Source organism: Adiantum capillus-veneris, chromosome 10, assembly GCF_014529385.1.
Source record: "Adiantum capillus-veneris isolate H3 chromosome 10, ASM1452938v2, whole genome shotgun sequence".
NCBI classification, from domain to species: domain Eukaryota; kingdom Viridiplantae; phylum Streptophyta; class Polypodiopsida; order Polypodiales; family Pteridaceae; genus Adiantum; species Adiantum capillus-veneris.
Window position 1 is genome coordinate 105556540 of NC_140940.1, and position 26092 is coordinate 105582631.

Here is a 26092-nt window from a genome sequence, read left to right on the forward strand (position 1 = left end):
CTTTGAAAAAGATTCTTGTGAGTCTCGAGTATATTCATCAGCAGGTGAAGATCTTCCCATGTACTTTAAGTAGTAAGGGACTTTTGGATCTTCCCTCTTTAACCTCGAAAGGTGATTTCCCCATAGAAGTATGGACGATGTCATTGTGTGCATACTCTATAAGAGGTAGGTACTTCTATCATTGAGAACGTTGATCTACCTTCATGACATAGGCTTTTAGTAGATTCAAGAATCATTAGATTAGTTATTTCATTTTGGTCATCCGTTTGTGGATGATAGGTTGAACGAGAAATTTAATCTACTTCCTAGATTCTCAAAGAGACCCTTCTAGAAATTACTAGTTATTCTAGGATCTTTGTCCAACACTATGGATGTTGGAAAGCCACGATGCTTGAAAATTTGAGATATGAAGAGGGTTGCCATTTGATGTGCCTTAATAGTCTTTTTGACAGGCATAGAGTGTATTTTCTTGTTAAGCCTATCGACTAAAACACTCCGAGTTGCTTACCTTGATCAAATTTCAACTTTTGGTATACCACGCATTTTGAAAAATACTTTTGTATGTTTACTTTTCATGGTAGACGAGCAGAAATACATTTCTACTCCTCGAAGAGTAGACTATGGAACTCCTCTTTGGCCCGCATAAGGAGAAGTATGGGATTCATACATGACTTTCTTATTGTATGGGTGATTAACACATAGCCTATTTCCGTTTGGAAGGTAACCATCCTTCAAGGTGAATGGTTCTTTTTTTCCTCCCTATTGCAAAGGCTGTATTACGTACTTAAAGTCACGGTCAATAGCATGCTCATCTATCATAAAAGATAGATCATTGTGAGTTGCTATAGACACCACATTTACCCTTGGTCGTTTTGTGAAAGTGCATCGACCACTTGATTGTGCTTGCCAACAATGTGAGCAATATGAAATTTAAATAAAAGAAAAATTTCCCACCTCTTTTGTTTGTCGGAGAGCTTGGTTTACATCATGAAGTTCTTAAGGCTTTGTGATCCATTCGTAAGATGAATGGAGTCCCTAAGAGATAGTGTTTCCACGTGTTTAGGGCATATAGAATAACTAGTAGCTCTTTTTTGTATTTTTCCAATACTCACTTATCGAAGTTGAGTCTTTGACTCTCATATGCTATGGCATGTACTTCTTGAAGCAAATTAGCTCCAAAGCAATCACCACAAGCATCACATTAGACCTCAAATGTCTTTGAGAGATTTAATAGTGTGAGCACACATTGAGAAATAAGATTCTCCTTAAGTTTCTTCAAAAGCTTCATGCACTTCTGCAGTCCATGAATACTTAACGTTCTTTTTTGTTAAGTCATGTAATGGGCCTGCTATTAGCGAGAATTTTTCAATGAAGCATCTATAATATGCACACATACCTATGAAGCTTCGTACCTCCTGTAGATTCCTTGGATTAGTCCATCCTTTTATTATCTCTAACTTTGTTGGATCCATACGGGTGCCACCTAATGTGACCTAAATATTGAATCTCTTGTAGGAAAAATTCACTTTTCTTTTTATTAATGAAGAGCTTATTCTCTCTCACAACTTGAAGGATTACCTGGAGGTGCTGCTTGTACTCCTCAAGAGAATTTGAATGGCATGAAGATTTTTGTCCATCATGAGTTTGAATGTGTCTGGAGAATTTGTCAGACCAAAACTTGTAACTTATCAAATAGATCTTCTACCCGCAGCACGGGAAATCTATTTTTAATAGTGATCTAAATTAGTGATCTATTGTGATATGTGTCGTCTTTCTTTTGCACTAAAAGTAATGGTGAACAAAATGGAGAGGAGCTAGATCTCATCATCCCTTTTTCCACCAATTCATGCATTTGCCTCATCATCTCCTCTTGTTGAGCTTGTGAAACTCGATAAGGAGGCTTGTTAGGCGGTGAGCTTCTTGGTAGGAGCTCAATTGCATGGTCATCATCCCTCATTTTAGAGGTAGATCACTAGGGATGTCATCAATCAAAACATTTTGGATTGCATTTAGGAAATTAGACAACTCTAATTCCTCTTGATTCCCTTTATTGCAGGGATATGGTGTTCCCCAGCTCATTAGCATCTATGTACATGCTCTTTTCCTTGTAGATGAAGTAGATTCTCCTTTCAGGGAACTTCATGTTGGAAGCCATGCAGTTAAACCACGGTGCCCCAATGATAACATTCTCATGTTTGAGAGGAAAGATGAAGAAATCCTTTTTGTCCACATAGCTTTGGACATGAAGCCTCAATTTTTTAATTAAGGAAGTAACTGAGACGTCTTGTCCCTTGATAGCTCCATTGGCTTTCAATGCATCTCCCATCTCATGGGCTTGTAAGCCTCGCTTAGTGGTCAACTTCGTGGATATGAAGTTGTGAGTTGAACCAGGGTCAAACAAAATAAAGGCATCATGCTCTTCCATCTTTCCCCAAGCATAGGAAAGGAGAAATCCTTGGCGATGAGCATCCTCTTTTGGAGCTTTAAACATGGAGGCACTAGGAGTCTTATTGCGGGCAATTCTCTTGGGGAAAGGACGATAACCATGGCCTTGCTCCCCACACTTAAAACATTTGTGGTCCTTACAAAAAGATTCTAGCTCTTTAGGAGAGAGTTTATATTTACCTTTGTAAACTCCCTTCTCCTTGGACCGATTGTTGTTGTTGTTGGAATAGCCTTGGTAAGAATTTTGGGCATTGGTTTTCCTCTTGGAATCACTTTTGTCTTTATTTTCCATGAGCTTGACATTCCTCTAGCCCCTTGTTGGAAATTGATGCCTGAAGCAACCACGGTGTGGTGGATTACTTCGGTGATAGAATCAGGCCGTTGAGAGTTGACATACTTGGCCATATCTTTGGGTAATCCCGCACAATATTGTTGCTTTTGCTCGGCGAAGTCTATCTTTTGAAAGACGATATCTTGAGATATAAATCCCAAAACTTGTCCACATATTTGTGGATAGACTCATAAGAGACTCAAACTCCACCATTCGGTGAGCACTTTGTCCTTTGCATCGCTTGCAAGGAATTGCTTCACGATGGAAACTCATACATTTTTCCATGTCTTTGGGGCTTCACTGTTGCTAGAAGGCTAGCCCACCATTGACGAGTCGATTTTTGGAAGTGCATAGCTACATGGCGTAGCTTGGAGGACTCTGTGAAGCCCTCGTCTCCAAAGGCCGCATCAAATTGTTGGATGAAGGCCAATACTTTGTCGGTAGCACCAAAGGTGCCATGGCCCATCATAGGTGAGAAAAGAGATACTCTTTCCTCCCTCTTTGAAATTCTTTAGCTTTTGTGACCTTTGCCATGCAGGGTAAGATTTGCGATGTCCTCCCCTCTTGTATTCTCTAGGAGAATAACTTTGCTTTCGTCGGAAGAGGAGGAAGGTGAAGAAGAAGGAGAAGAGGGTGACCTCTTTCTTGCCCTTTTCTTCCTTTGTTTCTTCTCTTCGCTTTTGGAGTGATGAGGAGAAGGACTATGGGTTAACTGTTTCCTCCTGGGAGGAGTTGGTGATCGTTTAGTCCACCTTCTTCGTGGAGCCACATCTTCAGAGGAATTTAGGGATTCATTACTTTCTTGATCTTTGGATTCCTCCTCCCATATGGGAGAGAGTCTTCTTTGGGGGTTCATCAAGAGGCCTCCTAAGCTCTCTCTCCTCTTGGATAGGAAAGGAAATCCCATAAGCACGAAGTTGTTGAGTAGCTTTGGCATGTAAAGCGGGGTTGCCCATAGCTTGTTGCAACCTAGTGACAAGATAATTAACAAACATGGGGGCATCATCATTAGCACCTTCATGTGCAAAATCAAAGTTATCAATGTTCATTCTACTCTCTTGGTTAATGTCATCCATGTTAATTAAAATTATGTGTTTACTTAGTGTATGCTTTGGCAATTCAAAACCTTAGTTGCTACTCCTCTTAGCCTTTGAAAATAGGCACTTAAGTATCTACACCCACGGCTCAAATTGGTTAATTATAGAGAGTAGTGGAGTGAGTCTATCATAGCGAAGTTGCCGAGGGATAGCCCCTTTCGGACTTCTTATGGCTAATAATGGTAAAGTTGTAGGCAAGTTTAAAAAGACTTCATTATTAAGACCAAAGCTCTCGAGGTGTGCACCATATCCCACATAGTGGGCTCAACAAAACCGGTAATAGATCCCAGTCCCGCTTACCCTAATATAATTAAAAAAACAACCATTAATAGGCTACTTAAGGACCTCTCTTCTTAAGCACAAAAAGAGAAACCAAATGCTCTGATACCAATGTAATGGAAATGGCCTATGAACTTTGAGAGTAGCGGAATTGGGAAATAAGATAAAGCACTTTTGTGAGATTGCTTTGTGAGCACAGCGGGTGAAATTAATTGATGGTAGCAACATAAACATGGTACTTAGTTAACTTGGCATGAACAATACTTTTGCGAGAGAGAGAGAGAGAGTTTAGCGAACATGACAATAGTTGAGGACCGGATTCATACGGAGCCGGTCCCCCCTCGAATAGGCATTTGTATTATAGTTTCTCCCATCAAGAGAGATTTGGTACAATGCAATATTTGTGCTCCTTGTGACCTAGGTGATGCAATGAAGATGGAAAGGGTTCATGCATCACAAGCATAGCATAAACTTTGTAGAAAGCATTAACTATCCCAAGCCTCAGTCCCAAGGCCTCAAACACCTTCGAAGGTGGAGAGAGCTAGCGGGGAATGAGGGTAGGGAAGAGGAAGAATAAACATTCCATAGGAGAAAGAAATAGTTCCTCACTTATCATCACTGAGTCTTGCTAGCATACATAATAGCATAGTAATGAAGATGGAGAAGATGGCAAGCTTAAGCATTGAAGCATGGCTCTTGGTTGGGTTTGCATTCCATAGCCAAGAGTGTTGGTGTAGGCTCTCACTTCTCACAAGCTTGCAGAAGGAGGTGGAGTTTCTCAACTTTCACCAAGTGAGAATGAATCCACAAAATGAGTGTGTGTGTGGTGTATATCCCCCCAGTACTCCCCTTGCTTGCTTGGGGCGAGTTGTAGCTTTTACACATGTTTCAAGCTCATTGGACCCCTCTCCCTCTTAGCCAATCACATGTAGCATGCATTCAAGTACATGGGTAGTCTTTGGACAAGTGTCCTCCTTGCCCCTTAGAGAGAGAGAGCTTGAAAATATCTATATATTTGTTGGATGGAACTAGAAGCTCATTGGACCCCTCTTTAGCCCAACCAATAGCATTCAAGCACACCATGTGGTTAAGCATAGGGAGAGTCTAACATGTGTCCCATGTGCCCTTTGAAAAAAGGGCACATGGGACACATGTGGTTAAGCATAGGGAGAGTTTGGCATGTGTCGCATGTGCTCTTTGAGAAAAGGGCACATGGGACACATGTGGTTAAGCATAGGGAGAGTCTGACATGTGTCCCATGTGCCCTTTGGGTGAGTGGAAGGTTAAATCAAAGATTCCCATAACTTTGGGACTTTCATGCATAGGAAGCTTATCAAGCACCTTCCTTATTAAGTTTGTAGGGTCTCTATTTGACTCAAGCACCTTACCACCCTATGCATGGGAAGCTTCTCAAGCACCTTCCTCATTAAGTTTGTAGGGTCTCTTTTTGACAAGCACCTTACCCCCCATGCATGGGAAGCTTCTCAAGAACCTTCCTCATTAAGTATGACAAGCACCTCAAGTACCTTATTCATCAAGCATGACAAGCACCTCAAGCACCTTAGTCATCAAGCACGCACCTTAATCATCAAGCACAACAAGCACCATAGACATCAAGCACGATAAGCACCTCAAGCTTAGGTCGGTTTCCCACTTCAAGCTCACCCCTAGCTTGCCTAAGGTCAAAGGAATTTTAACAGTAACCATTGGAGGTCTTTAATGAAGCTAACCCTAAGGTATTTTAAGCTCCATTAGATGCACATTGCTCTTTAATAGACTACCTCCTTTTGGACCCCCTATTGAGATGTAACCATCTCTCCTCTTGGTCCCCTGCTGCCGTAAGTCTAGAAGCACTTATTGCACATTGCTCTTTGATAGACCATCTCTTTTTGGACCCCTATTGAGATGCAACCATCTCTCCTTTTGGTCCCGTGTTGAGATAGGTATAGAAGCACTTATTGCACATTGCTCTTTGATAGACCATCTCTTTTTGGACCCCTATTGAGATGCAACCATCTCTCCTTTGGTCCCGTGTTGAGATAGGTCTAGAAGCACATGTCTCTTTTCTAACTCTTGTTCCCGTTTATTCTCCCACATTAAATGATTTGTTTAATATGAGAAAATCATTTGGTAAAGTTAGATATTATATTTTATGACAAGAAGAGTGAGAAATTCTTACATCACCAACCTCATGCAAAGTTAACCAAACAGTAAAAAGAAGCTTAAGCTTATTACTGTTACAAGAAGAATCCTTTATACTTCTTTTGCTTCATAAAGATGTATATTTAGGAGCATCATGGTTTCATCACATGACTACTCAACTTAGTTTTCATGATAGAGTCATAATTTTCATCATAGAGGTAGAGCCACGAGTCTTAGTAGTAAGAGGAAGGGAAGTAAAATTCCAATGGTATTACATGTATGTGTACACAAATCATTAAAGTCTTCTCTTTCCTTTTAAATTCTTATTGCCCAAGACTCCTCTCCCATCACCCAAGAATCTAATACCAACTTATGTTTTATTGATAAAATGAGTCACATGTCTTTCTTTCAATCATACAGTGATCGATTTTTTAAGTCTATCCCAAGTGAACTACCTCACTCAAGAGGGGATGGTGACCATAAGGTTGAACTACTACTTAGAATTGCTCCACTTAATAGATCTCCTTATCACGTTTCACACACAAAGGAAGATTCTCTCCCAAGTTAATGAGCCTATAGAAAAGACAATAGTATGCCCAAGTTCATCTCCTTTTTACTCAGTTGTGCTTTTAGTGCAAAATAAGGATAAGTCCTACCGTACGTGTGGGGACTATTGTGCACTAAATAAGTGCACAATAGAGAAAATATTTCTAAACCACTGACAATCGATTGAGAAAAAAAAATGGAAGAGTTCAGTATACCACCTAAAACAATGAATAGAAGCCCCCTCCCCTTGACAACAACATCGGGTATGTGTACTTCCCTTGGACAACAATCAGAGTGGGAACAACAAGAACTCAAATCAAACAGATAACTTGGGAGGTCTTACCACTTTTCTATGTGGGAGTGTCTATACCCGTACAAATGGGACAAGCCAACAACTGACATTTAATAAAACCATGACGAACCTATGACACAGAACATAAAAACATTTTTTTGAAATCTACAAGAAAATTTGTGGTTGCACTTGAGAAGATCCACGTCGAAAATCCTTTAACTTCAAAATTTTCTGAAGGCATAGTAGCAAAAAACACTCCAACTTGTAGATGTATCATAAATATTGTCTTTAAGACCACAGGACAACAATGAATTGCAATATATTCTAGTTGCAATGAATTATGTTGTAACATAAAATCGATCATGAGTTCCGACTACCACATATTGCTTGGGGCTTCAATATTTTGCACCACCATGGAAGAGTATTTTAATATACTTTCCGAGAACCTACCTCTATTGTTATCACCACTTGGAAAACCCCATTGAAGTTGTTAAGCTAAAAAAAAAGCTATCGTTCATATGGCTGAAAAACTACAAGCCTGTTTGGACACTTACCTATCTATCATTGCTTGTTGTTAGCGGCATTTTGAAATGTTCTGAGAGGTTGCCTACCTTGAATCTTGTCTTCTCTATTATTGTATGCAACCACCAACGTGCGTGTTTACTAGCAACATTTTGAGTAGGTAGCCCACCGCCTAGCATGCGTTTTGGAATGTAGTGAAAATCCTCCATGCCGATGAGACCCACAAGTGCAACGTTTCAAGAAGTGATATGTAAAGCTCTTTGTCATTTTTTGCTTGCATTTTAGAACACTGCCTACCAAGGACTCTTCCTAGTGCTCTGATACCACTGTCGGGAGTGGACGGGCCTATGGGGGATGGCAACGTAACTTCACCATGGTAGAGAAAAGAGCGTGCAGAGGAAGGACAATGAGAGAGAGCTAGACAACAGAGATTGACCAAAAACAATATGTTGTGTTCTATTATTGAAAAGACTTTTACATATATAGAAGCGTAACAAATATTAACCCTCCCTTTCTACCATGCAATAACTCCACAAGAGGAGTGGTGCATATCAGTTTACTCAAAGGGCAGATTCCCCCATGGGTTAGACACTTTAACTAGGGCTTAAAACCCATTATAAGGTCATGTGGTGCACCTTTCTACCATAATATTCATTGTGGCCATTCCACTCTATCTAATTTTTTCTTACTAGAATGAAAATTCTAGTGAGAGAAAATCATTTAAGTAGACCAAAAGTTCAATTTTGTGACATTTTCTCATCCTTGAAAATCATAATCATTCTCGATTATGTTTCTTATTAGTGGAGGATTTCTTAGGCACTTCTTAAGCTAGCATCATGGATGTTGACACCCTATAGTTTCGTGATGCAATTTTTTGCCATCATTATAACTTTGGCCCTTGTTCTTTCTTAAATTTTCCCAAAGAGTGAATAATTTAAGTAGACCAAGAGCTAAATATTATCTTGCTTGGACAATCATAGTCATCTTTGACTTCTCATATGCACTTCTAAAGGTATCATGATCCTTGTTGACATCCTAGGGTCTTGGGATGCACCCTTTTGCCATCATTACCATCTAGGCCCTTTCACTCTTTTTATTTTCTCCCTTTAGAATTGCCAATTCTAGAGAAAGAAATCATTTGAGTAGGCCAAAATTCATTATCTCACCCTTATTATCATGATCATTTTTTACTATGTTTTTTTATAAAGAATGATTAATGCTTGGTCCATTAGCATTTTATAGAGGATCCCTTTTTTGTACTTGAAACCATTCCATAATAGACAACCAATCTACTCAATGGTTGGGAGCTTGAGCTGCTGCAAGCGTGTATTAACATTTTATCTGCACACATTTCTGAAGTTGATAGCAAGTCTACTGGCAGGCGGAGCTGCCACAAGTATGTGTCCATCTGTATGCATAAACCTTGGGAATATTTGCAACATTCACAATGAAGAACATCTAAATGCAAGGGTTTCAAGTTTCACTTCATTAAATCATATTGCAACACGTACATCAATGTTTACATTTTTTACAATTCATTGTTAGCAGTAATGAAGTACATTTATTCCCTTAATTAGAACTTATAAATTCTTTTAGCAACTTTGAAAGAACTCCACACTAGAGAGAGAAATCACATGTCGAAGGAATGTAGGCATGCAAAGAAATGCACTCATGGCTAAGCAAGTGCCAAAAGATGAATTCCATTTTATAAGTTTATGAAAAAGTTTCCTAAGATCTCGAATCTTATAAGACTCAAAACAACAAAATATGGCTTATGGTGGATGCAGACTTGGTAGAAGGGCATGTGGATGGGCATGATGCCTTAGAACCTTCATACCCCCCTTCAAAAATTTGAAAAGGGGCTAAACCCCCTCATTTATACTCCAGTTCTTTGAACTCTTCCACCTCCTCTTAAAAATTCAAAGTTGCTATTTTTGAGAAGGGAGGAAAAGGTAGTCTTCACTAAATCGGGTTAACTCGCTCATCCAAGGTTGGATTGCAATATTCTTTTTATCAAAATTCAGCTCTTTTCAAGCTCTACAAATTTGTATCGAAAGATAATTTTGAGATTATAGAGGTCATTTAATACAATCATGAGAGTCTTTCTAAAGATTCAAGAGCCTCCACTAGTATGGCATATACTATGCTATTGAGCTTCTCCTTATGAAGCTCATAACCAAAGTTTTAAGGATTCCTTTTCTTTTCTCTGCAATATACTTGTATTTCTTTTTCATTGATGCTTTGAAGAAGAGGAGAACGACATATGACGATCAAGGAAGCCACTAAGTTGCTTGAGTCATGGAGATCTTAGCCTCCATAGTCCTATGTATACTCAAGCTTCTCTTTGCTGCAAAGAGCTTTAAGAGAATGAGCAATGAAAAGCCTTCTGAGAAGGGGAGGGGGGGGGGGGGGGGGGGGGGGGGGGTCAACCTTATAAAATCTGGCTCTCAATCTTTTCATGTTAATAATATTCTCCTTTATTTGGGAGGGGGAGGGTAGGGGCGAGAGGGGGTGGGTAGGGGTGAGTGAGGTTGGGAGGGGATGGGGAGGGGCGAGAGAGGGTGTGAGGGGGTGGACATGGTCGAGTAAGGGTGGGAGGGGGAAGATAGGGGCAAGAGGGGGTGGACAGGGGCGATTAAGGGTGGGAGGGGGAAGGTAGGGGCGAGAGAGGATGTGAGGGGGTGGGTAGGGGTGAGGGTAGGGATGAGAGAGAGAGGGTGGGTAGGGGGGAGAAGAGGGGCGAGAAAATGCCATAGAGGAAAAAATGTAAGAAGGCAGAAACATCAGCAATAGATCTGCTTGGAACCTGTCCTGCGGAAGCATGTTAAAGGGTAGTTCATCACACTCTATGACCTTTGCTGTGACACCTACATTTGCTGCATCCTTCGACAACGATTGAATAGATACCCCATAACAAGGCATATACTTGGTAGCTTCTAACCTATCCAACAAATCTTCTTGTGACCCCTCATGTAGAGTAGGTTGTTCTTGTTCCGGGCTGGTTTCCATTGACAAAGAGCTTTGCTACACTACGGGATCCATGTCTCCTTCTAGGAGGATGCGTTGCATTGGGGAGCCAGGAGTATGTATCCACATTGTGTATTTTCCCCAATCATGAAGCGCTTTAGTGTGTCATAGCCATGGTCCGACGAGCAAGGGAAATCCTCCCTCAACTTGGGGAAGACGAACCACACAAAATCCAAGTTAAAGGTGAAGTCTTGTAACTGCAGAGACACTTTGTCCACTATACCCACTGGGTAGACTGTCCACTGTGGTCAGCCAATGTAATTGTGAAGGGAGTAGGGTGAGTAGGCTGTAGACCTAGAGCTAACATTGTGAACTCGGGCATCAGGTTGATGCCAGATTTACCATCCACTATCACTCCTGAGGATTGCCGCCCCAAGACGGACACGGTGAGACGAGGGCTTCTATAATGAGTGAGGGGAGAAGCAGGATAGGGTATCATATAGGGCTCTGATGGTTGCACTGAGAGGTGCCCGCCACTAGGACCTGCTCCGGGGTAAAGTGATTGAATAACTGCAAGGGTGTCACTTCTAAAACTTGCATCTAGCCGCAACATGTCATAGAGGCACACTTGTTGGAAGGTGTTCTTCAAGATTGTCTCTACTGTAAGCTTTTCTTGTTCTACGAGTGGTTTCTCTAAGACCTTGATCTTTTGTAGATCGGAAACTGCTTCCAAGAAGGCTTCATCAATATTGGAGAGCAAAGATTTGGATTCTTGCTTGTCACTGGGTGATGGCTTGTCAACAGCTGAACGCAGGATATCCACTGTTGTTAGAATGTGGGGGGAAGTTGAACGTGCAGGAATGCTAAGACCGAGAGCGGATCTCTGGGCCCAAGTGAGGACGCCCACTGGCTCCTCGACCAACTGCATCTTATCTTGAGGGGTAACCACATGGTCAAAAGGGGGCGGCTGAGGAATGGTCCTAACTGCTATCAAATTGAGCTTGGGAAAGGTAAACTCATTATGGCCTTGACTTGGGTTCAAAGTCGTGGATGCATAAAGTTTAGGGCAATCCTTACTGTAGTGATCCTTCATTTCATGGCAATGACGACAGGGAGGGGACCCTTCGGGCGGGGGGCATTTACTTTGGTAATGACCATATTCCCTGCATCTGTAGCAGAAAATGGGTCGATTCAATGGGCGAGTCGAAGGGCGAGGTGGTCCTTGCTCCTGGTGCATGGAGTTGGAGGTGGATGCATAGAAGCTTTGAGGTGATGAGGGAGCATGGGTATGATAAAAGCTCTGAGATGGAAAAGTGCTTTGCATACCTTGCATAGGAGGTGCTGTCAACAAAAGTGGCATGTGGTTTGGATGGCCATAGGGGGAAACCATGTTGGATGCAGGTGGTGGCCCTTGTTGATGAGTAGGACCGAGACTATATTGTATCTGCCGTAATCTCTTGATATAGTAGCAATCCCTATCTTCATGCCCCAAACTTTTCGTAGAAGTGGCAATAAGCACGAAGGGGACAATCCTGTGGAGGGTGTCCTAGAGAGTGGCATGAGCTGCACCATACCATAGCCTTAGTCTCCTCCTGAGATCTAAACTCTTCTAGCTCCCTCTTGATTTGATCCAAAGCCTCGTGATGTGGGGCCTTCTCCTGTCTAAGAGAGATTGATTTCTCCTCTTGAAGAGCGCGTTGTAGTTTTAGGGCTTCAAGTTCCCTACATAAAGAAGTCAAAGGGTCACATGGACTCTCCAAGAGTACAGAGGCAGTCTCTACCTGAGAAGAGTCAGTAGACAGCTTCCTTGTCCCCTCTATCCTAGTAGCAGCCGCAACAAACTCCTCCAAGGTGGCATCAGGTCGGAGATTCTCTCTTTGTTTTTACTGAGAAGTCTTTGGAAGAGCCTTCTCTACCCATTTCTTGACCATGAACTCACCTGGTGGCTGAGGAAGCATGGGCACCAGAGACTTTGTTCGCGTCATGAGTTCTGCAAAAGTCTCTTTGGCCTGAAGCAGCAAGTTGGCCAACTCATCTAGAAACTTTTCTTGAAAATCGCATGGCGTGAAAGCTTCACAAAGTTGTTGTCTTAATGTAGCCCACGTAGTAAAGTGGTTCTCTGCAAACTGACTGTACCACTTGTCTGCTAATCCATCCAAGGTAGATGGGAAGAGTACTAAGTAGGCATCTTCTCCATTGAGGCCACGACCTCTGTAGAGAGAAACAAACCTTTGGGCATGGTTGTCAACATCCTCTGTGAAGAGACCTTTGAAAGTCGGAAACTTAATATTCACCTTAGCTAGAACCTTGTGAGCCCTTCCGTGGATGTCTATGCAGGAGCTTGTTGCATCGGAGGTTGCTGTAACACAATGGGTGAGAAGTTTATTGATGGGGATGATTGGGAAGGTGTAGAACTGGTTGAGGGAGAAGGTAGGGGTAATGGGGCTGGTGGACTTCTGCTTGGCACGAAGGGCTGACACTTCCTGTGGTAGTACTTCAAGGGACTTAGTAGTGGGCTTTGTCGCTCTTTTGACTGCCTTGTATGTGTCATGCAGTAACCGCAAGCCCACCCGAGCCTTGAGCACGAAGACATTCACTTACTGTACCAGACTCCACTAGGCTAGGGTGAGTGATTAGACCTCCTGGTTAGAGGACTAGACCTAGCCTACTCTGGTTAGACCTGGACGAGAGAGGACTAGACCCAGCCTACTCTGGCTAGACCTGGATGAGAGGGAACTAGACCAGTACTCTGGCTAGACCTGGATGAGTGCGGAGTTTTTTAAAGACAATTTATGTCCTGAACATAACTCCAAAGGTATGCTCTTGGATGGTCCTATTTCATTCGTTCCGCAACACCATTTTGTGCAGGGGTATAAGGAGTTGTAAACTCACGCTTAATTCCCCTACTTGAACAAAAGTCTGTAAACTCTTTGGAGACATATTCTCAACCATTGTCTGAGCGCAAAGCTTTCAACTTATATTTAGACTGAGTTTCAACACTAGATAATAACTTCTTGAGTCAAGAAAATGTCTCATCTTTAGACTTCATGGCGTAGACCCAAACATGCCATGTTGCATTATCAATGAATGTAACATAATAGGACGCACCACCATGGGATTTAGAAGGCATAGGCCCACATAAATCACTATGCACAAGTTCTAAGGGCTTTCTTTCTTTGTCAAAAGAATGTGTACGATATGTCTGTGTTCCCTTTCCATATTGACAGTGCTCACAAAAGGGAAAAATAAAAAAATGACAAAGACGGTAAGTAGCCCAAATGAGAGAGTGTCTCCATTCCTTTTTTTAACATATGTCCTAACCGACTATGCCACAAAGCAACGGTTGGCAGCTCGGTTACAGAAAGAACACTGTTTTTATAAGATACATAAAGAGGATAAAGTGAACCAACTTTAGAACCATCGACTATAATAAGATGACCCTTCGCAACACGCCAAGACTGTTGATGAAAAGTGACTTTGTAACCCAAGTCATCAAGACGCCTAATTGAAATCAGATTGCGTGTCAAGGCTGGAACATGACACACATTATGGATGATGAACTTCACCCCATTTGCCATAACCATGGCAATGTCACCTACGCCAACAATGTCACAAGAGGAATTGTCACCAAGTGTAATAGAGCCAATGGTTTCCTCCTATGTAGTAAACCAATGCCTATGAGGTGTGACATGCAACAAAGCACCCGAATCAAGAATCCATATATAGGATACTTCACCACCAACAAAGAGTTCAATTGGCATATAACTTTGCAAAGATAGAGTTTCATGTGCATCATAAAAGACATCATTATTTTTAGTCAACATATTAATGTCTTGCGCATCAATGTCATCCTGAACTATGTTCAGTTCTTCAATCTTGGCCGAACTCTTTGGTTTCTCCTCTTTATCATCATGATCTTTGCCTTTACCTTTTCCCTTCTCTTTGTCACGCTTCTAAGCATAACAATCCTTCTTTATGTGACCAAACTTATCACAATAATGGCATTGAACATTGCGGCGACCACGAAACTTTGATCTACCCTTTGATGCATCTCTATTTCCCTCTTTCTTGGACTCACATTGTGAAGAACGGCCCTTACGTTGCTTATCATCCCTTTGCACATAATGAGCTTTGCCATAATGCGAGCTAGTCATGGTATTTCGATGCATTTCCTTTGACAAAAGTGCACTACTAACATCAACGTATTTTAGTGTACCATTAGGAGTAGAGTTACTAACAGCTGTGCAAAAGATATCCCAAGAGGGTGGCAACGAACAAAGCAAAAAGATTGCTTTGATCTCATCATCAATGGTCATGCGTTGTGCACGAATCTGGGCAAAAAGACAATCAAAATCATTGATATGGTTGGCAACGTTAGCTGACTCCTTCATACGAAGGTTGAAAAGTTTTTGCATCATGAAAACCTTATTGCTAGCCGTATCCTTTCCATAAGTGTCGCATAATTTCTGCCATAAAGCATGAGCAATTTCGCATTCTAACACTGAAAAGTACACCAACTCACCAAGTGCAGTCTAATCGTAGACCTACATAGCTCATCAAGCTCCTCCCACTGAAACTGAGTCATGTGCATATCTTCAATTCTAGCCGCTTAGGCAATAGGCAACGTTTTCTTCTTTAGGACAAGCATATCATGCATTTGGTTCTTCCAAAGCTGAAAATTAGTACCATCAAACTTCTTTATGTCATAAATGTCACGGTCTTTGCTAGTATGACAAAACTACCAAAAGATTGTGGAATTTTTTTGGCAAAGTCTCCTTTGTATTTGAGACTATGTCAACTAAAATATGAGACAAAATGATCAAGTATGTCACTCACAAAACATAAAAGAGGGCAATGCCTCTCAAAAGCGCACTGTATAGAGACCAACCGAGGTGCATAAACTATCAAACTGACCATAGACCATCAACTCGGCGTCAAAAGCACCTATACCACTCTATACATGTCCTATGGTGAGGCCTTGTAAGGGATGCTCCAGCTACTTGTATCACCGAAGGTATCTCCACATTTGAGAATACCCCAGCTCAATGAAAACCTCACGCTATCGATCCTCAACAAGGTAGGTTATGCAGCAAAACATATAGCCAAGTCTCAGAATGGACCAAGTTTCAGAAATGGCCGGGACTGCCGTACTAGCCAAAAGATGGCTCCACAAAAGCGTACAATGGCAGTATCCACAAAGACGTACAAGTATGTCAGACGCTCAAACATGCACCAAAAGCATGTGCATGCAAAGAAATATCCATGTGGGGAGTCAAACTGCTCTCAAAAGAGCTCAAACACTGTCAAAAGTGCCAACATATGCATGTACGCATCAAAAATTGCTCCCACTAGAACTAGAATATCGCAAGAACTGAAACCTGTAGCCTGTGAGTCGATGCCGATGCCGTAGCTGAAGTCGAAATTGAGGTCGAGAAGCAAATGGTTAGCAAAAGATATTTATATCTAAATGGCAAAATAAATGCCAATCAAAATCCTTATTGCACCATTGTGCATGCCTTGCATACCTTAATTAAAATCGACCATGCCGAAACAATCAATCATAAGTTGGTCAATGTTGGCCTTGATAAATTGTTGTGTGTCGTAGCAAAAGCATACGTTAAACCTTCCTGTGTACAGTTGTCCACAAAACTTCTGTGCTTTGCGTATAGCTTCTACAAATGCAACAATAGACATTTGCATTTTTTGACCTCTTTTAAGATCTCTAAAAACGCTCTTGCTACAAAAACCATGGTTTCGAGAATGCTTGGGAGATGTTTGCCTTCTTGACAAACTATATATAGAGCCTTACTCTTTGCATGATGCCTTCCATGATTTCTCAACAAACAATCCTCGTTGTACTAGAAGCCATGCTTGTGAATCACTCAATCAATAAGTAAAAGCATGATATAGAACCACTTGAGAGAATTAATTACAAGCCGTGCTTGTAATGAATCAAGCCTTCTTGATATCCACCGTGATTGTAAAAAATGAACCTTAAGCCTTGCTTAAACCTCTTAAGATAATTAAATATGGATGATAAAACCCTCATCGAGCTTTGATGGCTCCTCGCCCTGCCTTAAGGCATTGTTTGCCTTGGATTGAAGAGATAGCTACCACCAAACAAGCCATGATATAGATTTCCAATGCCGAGGAGCATGTCATTGTCCTTAGAGGTAGCACCCATGGCCTAGACTTAGTGAGGATCTATCACCCTTCCACTATGACCTCGACTCCCAATCCATTCACCTCCCATGGCCTAGACTTAAGAGCATCTACCACCCTTCCACTATGACCTCGACTCCCAATTCATTCTCATGTAGCAAGATGAATCGATGGGACGAACGCTCTAGCATTCTGAGCATTGCATACCGTCTACCTCAACTTGACCGCCTACTAATGTGAAAATAATTTTCTCTTGACTTACCAAATGGTGTTGAAGATAATGGCCTCGATAGTCCCAAGACTTTGTGGATAGTCACAATGGGTGTGCATAGTTCGCCCTCTGGTAGGCCCCCTACAAGTTCTTCATTGAATATAGGTGGAATGTAAGGGACTAGAGGACCGATTGCATAGATGAGAAGCTATGTATGCTTGTGTGATCAACTACCCGCTTATGGTTTTGACATCATATGACCCACTCCACCATCGTTGTGGTGAAAGATAGTAGATGTGTCTATGTGAGGCTTTAGGGACTGTAGTATCGTGTTTGTCGAGGGCATGGTAGAGCCTCTTTGCACGATCACTTTATCTCTGTGGATCCTCAAGGAAAGTGGATGGGTGACACTCTAAAGTGGCACCATGGTGTGGCTACATTCCTACACATGAGTAAATGGTACAAGTCTAGCAAGCCTCCTATGACAAGGTAGTTTTGACTCAAGGCCTAGTGAGACAGCGATGATGTGGCGATTCCATTTTTCTTTATTGCGATTGATGGCCCAAATCTTTTGATGATTGTGGGCCACCAACCTCAAAGTTGTCGATTATTATCCCAAAAAGAAAAGCTCTTTTGACTTCAACTCACTTCAACTCAAAGGTCTAAAGCGTTAGAACTAGAACCCTCAAACAAACGAATGTGTTTGAAGCGTGACCAAAGTACGCATATCTCTCCAAGTCTTTGCGGTTTACGACATAGTACCATCGTCCATACTCATCAAGCATCACCCTCAAACAAAGACTATGTGTGACTGCCATTGAACGGTTTAGGGGGTAGCCAACCTCCGAGAGGATGGCCAGTAGATGGAAGAATTGCCCCAGAAACGATATCCCTTTTGGTAAAACTTGCTTTGGGTCGAAGTTGAAACTCACTTGGACTCCTTGGTCCAGAACTTCGAAGTCGATTAGTCCCATGGCAAGTCTAGCTCTTGAACTCCTTGATCCTTATTTTTGTCGCTCTCCTCCCAATGTGCGTTGTGCACAGCGACGTGTGTAGAGCTCTGAGGGAAGCTGCTAAATGCCGAAGTATGTAGTATGGAGGACAACTGGAGCCTTGCTCATCAGGTAAATACCCTCATCAGGTAGACAGGGTGTATGTAAATGGTGTGCTAGCAAAGGAGAGTGAGAGGTATGCATACTCAGAGAGAGAGAGAGAGAGAGAGAGAGAGAGAGAGAGAGAGAGAGAGTATTAACAGCCAATGCAACGTATGAGACCAAACCAGAACACATGCAATGAAGGAAATCTCTCATATGAGAGAAAGAGAAAAGTAAGTCTAAAGCTAAAGGCTGAAATGAGCTACCTATCTAAGAATTACATCCATAGTCCAAACATACAAGGTATCACTGAAATACCCTCTCGATATGAAGTGTCTCTGCCATGGGAAAATGTAGGTCTATGTGACTTGGATATCATGGCATCCACCTCCGATGGCACTTGATGATAGCTTTGATTTGTTTGTGAGGTGGGCATGTGAGTCTCCACCTAGATGGATATCTGAGAAAGGAAATGAAATAAAATGTTATATGTAACGTCTTCAAAAGGCCAAAATGGCGTATGAGATCAAAAGGTTACATTCATGTGGGACTCTAATGCAATATTCGGGGAACATAAAAATATATTAAAATGAGGGTACCTAGAGTGGGTAGGCATGTAAGCCTACCTTACATCCTCCTCCTCATCATCATTAGCATCACATATTACATCATCTCAAAACATATGGGGAGGGGTACAATCACATCAAAGCTAATGAGAAGGACAACGGAGAAAGTTTACAATGGTGATCATCCCATGAACTCTCTCATGGGTCTTTACAATGGCCTCAATATCCTCCATTGTCAGCTCTCTAGGGGGGCGTGCTGCTCAACGAAGAAGGATGCCCCAATGAGGGTGTGACTGGGTAACTTGTGGTGGGCCATCCTGAGTAGTCCCTCTGTAAAAGTAGCGATCGGCTTGTGTATTGATCCTCTTTGTGTAGGTCCTTTGCTTCTGAGGTTAGTCTCTCTGAGTCTACGGGTCTCTTACAGAAGAGATCTAGGCACCTTTGATTATAGTAATCCATGATGCGGATAAGGGGCCAAAGCCCTTTTTGAATAAGCAATGAAAATGCCTCTTTGAATAAGCCCTCTTTCATCTAGGTATATATAATAAAAATGCCCTTGGATCTCATAGTATGGTGTGTGCTCACAGATTAATACTCCTCAGTCTTTGGCTCTCTCTAGAAAACTTGGCATAATCTCTCCCTTGGGGATTTACCTCTCGGTCAGTTTCTATCTCTAATTGGTGAAATGAGGTGTGTAGCTAACCAATAATACATCTAATGGTGGGTGTCCATATACTTGGGGCGTGAGATAAACCCATCATTTGTCGTGTGGAGAAGAAGGTATCGATAAAAAGCCATCGTCGTTTCCAACTCACGCGACGGAGACAGCCAATTAATGAGGTCATGTGTGATAATCTTGCTATTGTGTGAGGGTGAGGGATGGTGTATCTAGGGAATACTGAAAAGGGGGCATGTCCGTACTAAATGCATGTAGCTCAAATTAAGATGATATCTGTGCAAACCAAGATGAAATATCACCCTCACTAGTACATGGGGTGATGGCTCAAGCGCTAGTCGTGCATATTAGTCGCGTGGGAGCTCCCATGTGCTATGAATAAAAGACAATGATCTAGCAAGAGCCTCCGCAATCCGATCAGCCTGGAGATCATGTATACAAGTAGTCTCTCCATGGATCTCTATCCATCATATGTGCACCCTGATCTACTATGATGATCTAGGCTAGGCCCCTATATCTGCACTCCATAAAGCATGGTAGAAGTGACCAAAGTGTCAAAGAGCAAGAACTTAGTACATGGCTCCAAAAACTCTCGAAGCTGCAACTATGAACATATCCTCTCTAGTCCTCCTAATGCTGCATATCCCCTCGTTAATGACACCTATGCAGCACCTCTCATACAGAAAGTAGGTCGATTGAATACAACACCAAGATATACATAGGAGTCTACATACTCCACTATCTCTTGTCCATATGTAAAAATAGGTACTCATCTTCTGACCTTTTACCCAAATTCACCGACAATCCGCTGTCCTCCGCGAATTTATGTAATGCATCTAACTGCCTCTGCATTCCATCTGGTGATTCTGCTATCAATACAATATCATCTGCATATAACAACAAAGGGATCCATGACCCTGCAAGTTGAGCACCTTTGTCACCCTCTCTATCAATGTAATCTGATACCTCATCTATATACATACCAAATAAAGTAGGGGACAATGGGCATCCCTGCTTTACTCCAACGGTGGAATGAACAATGTCGGAATCCCCTTCTGGAGTACGTACATAACCAGTTACTGACCTATAAGGCCATGATCCCCCAGATAATCTCTTTGGGGACCCCTAACTCTTGCATCCTGCGCATCAATCTGGCCCTTGGTACTGTATCAAAAGCTTTCCGAAAATCCACAAAGCAACAATACATCCTTCTCCCGCTTGCTCTTCCTTCCTCAATAATGGCTCTGAGTGTAAGAATATGATCTAGAGTGGAATAACCCCTCCTGAATCCAGCTTGTCGTGTTGCCCTTATGCCCTCATTCTCTGCCCATCTACTCAGTTTTTGTTCTAGAATGGATGCGTACAGTCGGGTAAATGTGTGACCCACCATAATGGTACGGTAGTTCCCGGGTATCATAGGATCCCCTGACTTGAAAATAGGTACGATAGTAGATAATTTCCAAGATTCAGGTAATCCTTCACACATGACCCGATTAAACAGACGAGCAAGGACTTCTGAAAGTAGATCCCTTGCATGGATCAAATGTTCTGCTACTAGACCCTCATGATCATATGCTCTTCTTGTCTTCATCTTATCAATGGCTTTTTCCACCATTTCCGTAGTAAAGAAAGTACTAGTAGCAAGGCATGGCTCTAGCGGATCTGGTAGTGGAGGCTGTCTAGATACCATATATAATGATGTTACATATTGACCCCAAATCTCGGAGAGGTAATCGTCGGAGGCGGTGAGTGCTCGTGAAATAAGCGCCAGGCCTCATGTGAGTCCTGACTCAAGAAGAGTTGATATAAATCCTTCTCCAGTTTGGCTAAAAATGCCCTTTTCTTGCGACGTACTATACGCCGAAGAGCAATCCGAGACTGCTTATATGTGATGATCCCAAGTGTAAGCTCTTTCTGTACGTGGGTTCTCGTCTCTCTGCATTCCTCGTCATACCAACTGTTCTGAGGCATGTTCCCAGATCCTCTCTTCGGATCAGGTTGAGTATGTGGGTATGCCTCTTGTGCTGCTCCATGTAGTATCTCTGTTAACTGAGAAGTAATCTCCTCTACAATATATACTGGCTCGGCTGCCCACATCCTATTATAGATCTTTGCCACATAGACTGAATCAGTCTCTGGTGTGAAAGTATATCTTGTGTGTGTCTTCTTCCTTGGTACTTGAGAGGCATTGTATTGGAAGGAGATTCATAAGGTCAAGAGAGCATGATCCACTGCAATCCCAACTGGTCTTGGTCCCACCTTAGAGTCCTCGATACTAGAAAGAAAGCTTGGTGAAGTCATGACATAATCCATTGTGCTGGCCCCATGCCTGTGCGGGAAGCATGTGAATCCCCCAGATAAAGGGAAATTCTCTAGACCATTAAGTATGGCCAAACCATGTGTAGTTGCCATCTCCATGAGATGTCTACCATATTCAGTGTGTTGTTTATCCTGTGAGTTTCTAGTAAGCCCCCTCTGTGATAAATCCACTTCTCTGAGCATTTCCTCAGAGGTATCATAGAATAGTGCTTGAGAGTTGGCCGTTCTGGCATTAAAGTCTCCTAAGAGAACAATGTCTCCATCTCTAGAAAACTCCCATATGTCATTACTCAATATGGAGAAAGGGGACTGTCCTTTAGGTGAGGAGTAGACTGATGTACTTGGAGGGAAGTAGCATATAGCGATATATAGAAATCTACTTGTCTCGGCTCTCATTCTCACCCACATATACCTTGCTTGCTCATCTTTCCTGATGATCTGTAGTAGTGGTTTCAGATCTTCTTTAAATAAGACTGCTACTCCTTCTGAACCCCGGCTACCCCGTAGAGATCTTTTGTCTGGTCAACCAGCTGTTTCCCATAAATAACCCTTCACATGTGGCATACGCTGTCCCGGTATCTGGTGTGTCTCTGAGTAGAAAACTATGTCTCTGTCCCTAAAGCTGCCTTCAAAGGCACCTACATCTAGCCTATATGATCCATTACAATTCCTCGCCGCTATCCGAAGCGTCGCCCCATAAGTCTCGCACCGTCATGCTGAGCGCTTTTCCAGAACCACTACTTTCCCTCCTCTATAAAAGGCGATTTTCCCCTTTTCTCTTGCTGCCTTGATCTCTAGCATCAACTCTTGCATGTGTGCCACTTGTGCCAATGTAAGGTCATCTCCCAGGAAAATACCGGTTTTCTTAAGAGTTGGCCTCTTTTTTAGAAATTCTTTCCTTATTTCTATATTCGGGAAGCGGAGAATAAGTGCCCTATCCTTTACGTTTCCCTTCACATCGATTCCTTTCTTGCCCACTCTCCATGCAGTTGTGTGAGTGGGCTCTGTGATGCCCATGCGTTGTATCAGTTCCTTCACTTCTTCATCTACATTCTCTTTGTCTTTGACTCCCGTGACTCGCACATGTAGAGCCCGATTCTTCCTTTTCTGCTCTTCCTCAATGGTCATATTAATAATGGTGGAGGTAGGTGTGGTATCGGGCATCTATGCCTTCCTTTTCTTCGCATCCTCAATCCATTTCTCTGCTTCATCAACCTTTTCTTGTGTCTTAAAAAGACGTTCCGCCCATGAAGATGCGGTTTTAGATTTCTGTTCATCTCCTTCCGGTAGAGCTTTCATCTGATCCTTCATGTTATCGAGCTCCTTCAGCACTGAAGGTTGGTTGTCTCCCTTCTCCTTAGTTGCAGATTTGCAAGCCGCAAGTTCTCCTTTTAGCTCCTCGATTATTGTATCTTTTTCCCCCATTTGCTTTTCCATATTTGTTCTCCATGCTTCAAAACTTGCTACTGCCTCATCGATTTTCTTTTGCATAACGCATTCTGTTACATTTACTTCGGCCTTGATTAGGTTTCGTAATTCCGTTTTCAAGTTCTGAATCTCCTCATTCTGTATCCCCCGGATCTCTCTCCTTAGTTCTCTCATCACGTCTCCATACATGGAGTTCCTGTAGCTCTCAGCGTTCGCGTGCATTTCCTTCCTGATGTCATCCCTCATATAGTTTAGCTCTGATTTGATCATCACCTGGACCTTCTCCATCATTAGCTCATCATGTATCCTGGAGGTTTTCCCCACTCGTAAGGATCCTGGTGATAGTACAGTATCTTTGTTTCTCCGTTTAAATGTAGCTGTTGTTTTTTTGGGGGTGGTGTAGCTATCTACACCCGGTGCTTCCCCTTCGGTAGGCGGATCCATCGAACCCGAGCCACAAATGTGGGGTAGGGTATTACGGTGAGGAAGTCCTTCTACTCGTAGAAGAGCTTGCAGAGAGAGCGTGTGCGTACGGCCCTCGCGCAGCCCTCAGAGAGAGAGAGAGAGAGAGAATTTCCCTTTTATGTGAAGTATCTCTTCACCTAGGTTGAACTCACCCTTCACAAAAGAGAGAGCACTTCCTTTGATTTGCTTTTGATGTTGTGTGGGAACTACTTCTTAGGATGTCTTCTTTGTAGGATGCCCTCACGTAGGATGTCTTTGCGTAGGATGTTCCTGCCTGTGACGTAGGATGTCTTCGCGTAGGATGTCACTGCCCTCACGTAGGATGCCCTCGCGTAGGATGTCACTGCCCTCACATTGCCCTCGCGCTGAGAGAAAGAGGGCGAGCGAGCAGAGGGCGAGCAGCAGGTCCAACAGCCAAGTCTCAGCCGAGCCGCGTGAGCAGTTGCAAGGCGAGCAGCAGGTCGAGCAGGGCGAGCTTGACTCTCTTCTTCTTTCACTGCCCTCGCGCCTTCTTGCCGCCGCCGCTTGAGAGAGAGAGAGAGAGAGAGAGAGAGAGAGAGAGAGAGAGAGAATTGGACGATTAGCATTGATGAGACAGCACCCAGGTCAGCCCACTCGTATGCGTTTCTGGTTACATTCAAGTCTCTCCCATGCCTATCTACAGCAGTTTTGGTCAGCCATCTGGGATTTACATGCGGCTCGTTGTATTTCTTTTTTCATGTGGATGATTGCACATGTAGGACTTCCAGTTGGGACTTGGCTAGCTACTATGGGTCATGATCCGTTATGTACTCGCTGTCCTTTGCGACTACTTGAGTCACCTGCACATTGTCTTTGGTCATGCTCAACTTCTCATGTAGTGTGGCTACCAGTTTGCTTTTTACTTAGCAGAGCGGGTGTTCAGCATGGATTTCTCACTTGGGGCTCTGTCTCATGGTTGATGCCGATGCCCGAACCGCATCTTTTCTACGAGGGCTCAGATACAGATCCAACTCTTATGCTTACCTCGACTGGTTATCGGCGAGGGACTTTGGCTATGTTACCACAGATTGCTTGGCAAGGGGATCCTCAAACACGTGATGAAGTTTTTTTCAGTAATCACTAGCATTACACTATGGAATGTTTGGAGAGCTCGTTGTCTTCACATTCTCAGTGCGGCTCCACAACTCCTTCAGGATACCCTCACTGCCATTTGGCTGGACATCATTCACACCCTGATTTGGCAGTGGGATTCTTCCTCGGGTACATCTCGAGCAGCAGAGGCTCGTCGTTTTGCCTTCCTTCGGCGTTGGGCCCGATGCCCACTCTTCTTCACACTTACAGGTGGCCAGATTACATGGCATTATGCCCCCCCTCGGTGGTTTCTCCTCCACTCATCACACAGACCACCATGAGATTGTTCTAGTCGAGTTGTCACTATAGTGGCTCTCACCCTTACATTCAGCTTGTACACCCCACGTGATAGGCTATTTTAGCATCCGCTTGGGATTATATTGTGCTCAGTAATATACAGCCTTGACTTTTCCCAAAAGAGAGAGAGAGAGAGAGAGAGAGAGAGAGAGAGAGAGAGAGCTCTTAGCAAGATCCTTAGCTATAGGCCTACCTGATCTTTGACAAGCATCACACTGCTTGGCCACTTTCTCGGAATCTTGACACGAATCCCATCACCTACGCCCTTGCTCAGCTCAAGGCCTTTGCTTTGCGTGCTGTTCTGAACCCTGATGGTCCTCGTTTGTTGCTGCACGCCATTGCCAACCCTTGCTGTTGTCAGATAAAACCTACAGTTTCTTGTTGTCCAACCGTGGCCTCTGCTTTTGCAGACTAAAGGGTCCAAGCTCTTTGGAGTACCTTGATGATTTGTTGCAACACTATTGTGCACAAATTTCATAAGTGAATGTCCAATTTGTTTAGTTGCCCTTCATAGGAGCTGCCCTTGGACATTTTCTTCCACGTCCTATCTCGGGTTTCTTGGACAGAGTAGTGCCATCCTTTCGATCTTGACAGTTTTGCTCTCTTCTTTTGGCTCTACTTTATTATTCTTGAGAGAGAGAGAGAGAGAGAGAGAGAGAGAGAGAGAGAGAGAGAGAGAGAAAGAGAAATGAAATGAAATGTTATATTAACGTCTTCAAAAGGCCAGAATGACCTATGAGACCAAACTGATACAAAAGTGGTGAATCTGTTACAATGTCTGGGTACCTTAGTACTAAAGTACTAAGTGTGAAAAGTTTGAAAGTAAATGTGAAAAAACTAAATACAAAGTATTAAATAAACTTCTTAGGAGCATTCTGGGTGTTTGGCTAGAATGCTTCGAATCCTTTGTTGTAGTCTCCTCCGGTGAAGTGTGCTTCTGCATCTTGGTCGTGGTCGTCTCGATTTCCTAAGCTCAATCGCTCTGTCAATTAGGGTGCCTTTGGTATGAATGTGGGTACTCCTTTGTGTTGGCTGCTGGCCTCTTGCTTCCCCTTCCACTCCTGCTTCTCTCGATCCGAAGAAGTCTGTGATCTGCCTCTGAGGCCGTAGTGCTCTTTGTCTTCTCATTAGATTATCCCT